This window comes from Dendroctonus ponderosae, unplaced genomic scaffold (assembly GCF_020466585.1).
Source record: "Dendroctonus ponderosae isolate FM_Combo_2020 unplaced genomic scaffold, Dpon_F_20191213v2 Dpon_F_20191213_1, whole genome shotgun sequence".
Taxonomy (NCBI): Eukaryota; Metazoa; Arthropoda; class Insecta; order Coleoptera; family Curculionidae; genus Dendroctonus; species Dendroctonus ponderosae.
Window position 1 is genome coordinate 34,907,950 of NW_026017110.1, and position 4,525 is coordinate 34,912,474.

Genomic DNA, 4,525 nt, shown 5'->3' on the forward strand with positions numbered 1-4,525 from the left:
CTGCCACTCCGGCCTCTTCGCACCTGAGGTTTGGGACGCACATATGCACTTTGAATTCGACATTTTTCTCTTAGTGCGGGTGCATCCATAGATCTGATAAACTTTTCAAATACACATTGCGTTATTAAACTACTATTAAATTATTCACTGTGATATTATTATGTTTGGTGCAGTTTATTTTATAACCCTGATAACAATAAATCAACAAATTAACAAAGAAGAAGCTGCAGATACTGCAAATACTAGGTAAGGGTGCTTATGTACTATATGCATGTTCGAGTTTCGCGTTCTTTTTAATTTCCAATTAAAGTACACACACAATTACACACACTAAAGCAGTTTAAGTACATGCATTTGCATGTGTAAGAAAATGCGGATCGTCCATAAATTTGCAGAAACATGTATTACAAACTTTTGAACACAGTGCATTTCTCATCTGTGCAATACTGAACTTATAAAACCCGCGTTTGAGCAGTTATTATTAGGTAACGACCATACCACGTTGAATAATACCGGTTTCCTTCCGATCACCGAAGTTAAACAACGTCGGGTGCGGATGGTACTTGGATGGGTGACCGCTTGGGAACACCGCGTGCCGTTGTCTTTTTGCTTCTTAACTCTGTTCGATTTAGTTTTTTTCCAGTGGAAAGTGTTACTGTATTTTCACAAAGAGCACATCGAAAAGATCCAAAGTAAGTCAGTTGCTAAACTTTTGGTCGCAAGAATCATGAGAACAGTGCATTTCTCATCTGTGCAATACTGAACTTATAAAACCCGCGTTTGAGCAGTTACTATTAGGCAACGACCATACCACGTTGAATAATACCGGTTTCCGTCCGATCCCGAGTCGACCCTTGGCAGGCAGGTAGAACGGTCCCATCCTGTGAGTCAGCCAAATCTTGTGAAACGCAGGGCGTCATTCAATGTTCCGAGGAGTTTTCGAACTGACGATTTTAGTTTTTCACCAATTTCCCAGTTCTTTTAGAGCGGATATTTTTATGTATTAAATATTTTTGTTGACTGGATCAAACACTTCGCGACAAAGTGCTGTTAAATAACGTGGCGGACATCTCCGCCAATCGTGACTCGCGCGAAGCCCCTGTGGCTACCACGGACAACGAGGACAATGAGTCGGTAGTGTCGATTGCATCGCACAGCTCTAGTTCGAGCAGTGTCGCTGAGCTTAACGCGTTGGCAGGTCTCGCAGAGGAGAAAACCGAAAGATTCAGGCAAATCTGCAGCCTCCTCAAAAAGCATCCGAACTGTGCGCGTTGTTCAGTGCTTTCGGCGGAGCTAGGTGCCGCATACACCACCAACAAACTCCTTAGATGGTCACTGGTGGTAAATCACATGAAGAGTGACCATCCCAGCGGTGCGTGACGAAGAACCGTTCAAGCGCAAGTCGGTACCGTACCAATTCAAAAGCGCAAATTTGAAGCGGTAAGCCCAAAAAAGCCCACAAACCTGAACAAAAAATCCAAGCAGCCAACGGAAGCTCAACTGGCTGAAAAAGAGCCATCCGTGATTGGTTCAACCATAGCCATGGACCTATCACCAGCGCCGGCTGTGGACCATCTAAGCGACAATTGCGAACCTTTCAAAGTGCCGAGGAAGACAATATCGTGAAAGAGTATCATGGCCACCGCCGAGCCATAAACCGCCTTAGCAAACAGGTATTCTCCAATTCAGCCACCCCCCGTTGCTGATTCTGAACCCTCAGCTCGCGAGAAGCAGTCGGAATGTCATCAACATCTGGCTGCAAAAGTAGCATCTCGGCCTTCCCAAAAACCTAAAAGAAAGGACGATAAGCCGCTTCCTCTTGTAATTGCGGGAAAAGCTAGTAGCCACACTGCACTGGTTAAAGGGCTTGAATCAATCACCAGCAAACCCTTTAGTCTGAAGTATACAAAATCGTCTTTAATTGTATACTGCAGCTGCATACTCGACTGGGCGGCGGTAAAAAGATCACTGGAAGCGGWTAGCAGCCAATTCCACACGTATTCTCCCGCTGGCGAAAAAACGCACGCTTTTGTTCTCAGGGGGTTGGAGGGAAACGTTCAGCCACAAGAGATAAAAGAGGACCTCATTGAAAAAGGCATTGAAGCCAAAATTGTTTTCTGAATGAAAACCAAATTTAGGCCTCTTTTCTTAGTTGTGACCAATGATAAGGTTACAATAAGAACGTTGAAAGCCGAAGCAAGGGTGGTCTGCAGTGTGAGAGTGTCCTGGGAAACCAGGAACAATAGGAAATCCCTTACACCGTGCCGTCGCTGTCAGGGTTGGGGCCATGTTTCTGCAAATTGCTTCAGGAACTATAAGCTGCGCCGAAGAGCACGAAATCACGGCATGCCCACCCGGTGCGACTCTAAAGTGTGCCAACTGTGGGGGCCCACACCGCAGTTTTGAAGACAACTGCCCTGTCTATGTTTTTAAACAGGCACAGACACCCGCATCAGAGCGGCAACAATTTCTTCCGGCACCCCTGCCTACAAGACAAACCTGGGGGCAAACCGCGCGCGCTTCCCGCACGATTCACCCACCACGAAACAGCAGGACCATGGCGGCAAACGACAACAGGTCCAAGCTGCCCAGTCAACTGAACTCGCTTTCAGAATTTCCGCCCTTAGTACGCCAGCCAGCTCTTTCCACATACCTTCAGCAAGCTCTGCCCATGGGCTGCCCGCTCAATCCCATAGTGCAAATGGGAATCCGGTGGCAATCCTTGACAGCGTCCAGCGGGAATTCGCCGATCTCGCAATGCAAGTAAACTTGCAGGAGATGGTCAAGGCGGCAAGATTTTACAGCGCCGCATTGAAGAACTGCGCTACGAAAACAGAAAATTTTCTGGTTTCCAAACACAATTCTTCAACGAGGACATTAACAGCTTCGATTTTTAAGCACTGATATTGTCAACTGTGCCATATGAGGATTGGTGAGTGGAACTCATGTGGACTCCGTTGTCGTCTCGGCGAGTTCGTCCAGTTTCTCCAGTCTCACCATGTCGATGTGGCGCTGATCGTGGAAACATGGCTGCACCTCGGAGACCGAATCAAGATTCGAGGATACCGGCTAGAGCGCGCCGATAGACACGGTAGTAGAGGTGGAGTTGCCATAGCAGTAAAGACAGCAATACCATACAGGAGACTGCCATACAGACAGTCAGTAATAGAGAACGTTGGCGTTGAGCTTCCTGATGGTTTGTCGATTTACTGTGGGTACTCTACTGCTGGACATTTACAGGCCACAGATGTGGGTCCATTTTACTCAAACACCAATGAGGTGTTGCTTATGGGAGACCTAAACGCTTGTCATCCATACTTTAATAACCCAGGACAGAAAAACGCAGCTGGCCCTTTCCTTGCCAACTAGGTTCGCGACAATGGCCTACTTGTTATGCCCACAAATTCTCCAACTCACTATCCAAGCAATGTCGGGAATCCATCCTTCCTTGACTTTGTAATTGCCAAAGGACTCACCAATCTCACGGAGATGGTGGTAGTAGACGCCCTTAGCAGTGACCATTAACCCATTTACCTTGAAATCAAGGATATAAAGCACACAAATATTAACGACTTTCGATACTTATATGAAAATTTCGATTTTTGCGAATATCTAAAGAGACTACAAAACCAGACGTGTATTCCGGGCCAGATCGATACTGTCGAAGCTTTAGAGCTTGCAGTAAAAGGTCTAACCAGAAATATACAACGGACACAACAAGCTTTAGCCAGAAGAGTGCCCAATAGGCCTCAGCGTGACAACCTTCCTGAGGAAATTTTGGAAATTATTATGCCGATCGCATAATGGCAGCTAAGCTTGCACGAGACATTCAAAGCGAAATTTCCACTTACCGGAATTTCACCTGGGCGGAAAAATTGAGAAACTTAACTCCCCGTGACAGTTCTCTGTGGAAACTGTCGAGAAGCCTCCGAAAAGGCTATGAGCACGTCTCCGCTCTTGAAAAAGAGGGGAGGAGTTACATTTCCACCAGTGACAAATGTGAGCTTCTCGCAGACTTTTTGCAGATGTGCACAAAGTCCAACCATCCCCTCAGGATAACGAGATAGAAATACCGACCGCTGTTTTTCTAGAACGGAAGTATCCTATCCCCCCCTCGATTTTGCACTCCTATATTACAACCCCGTCGGAAATACAATCGTGTCTTCGGCGTTTCCCTAGCCGAAAAGCCCTTGGGCCAGACGGCATCCCATACCTACTCCTCAAAAACTTGCCGCGGAAAATTATTGTACTAATTGTACAAATGGTCAACGCAATCCTCAAACTACTGCATTTCCCACAGAAAAAGCGCTGTAATAATTCCAATTTTAAAGCCGAGCGAACACCCTGCTGATCCTGCCTCTTATAGGCCAATTTCCCTCTTAAACACCCTCGGCAAACTAACCGAGACGGTTATTCTTTCGAGATTGCAAGCGGCAGCCGAACTTAGAAGTTTAATTCCGGACGAGCAGTTTGGCTTTCGGCCCAAACATAACACAACGCTGCAGACTGCTAGGATCGTAACAGA

At 46.5% G+C, this 4,525-nt stretch overlaps 1 pseudogene; it reads left to right on the forward strand.

Moving 5' to 3' along the window:
• The first annotated feature begins 484 nt into the window (after positions 1 to 484).
• Positions 485 to 604, forward strand: LOC125502705 (annotated as a pseudogene).
• The last annotated feature ends 3,921 nt before the right edge of the window (positions 605 to 4,525 follow it).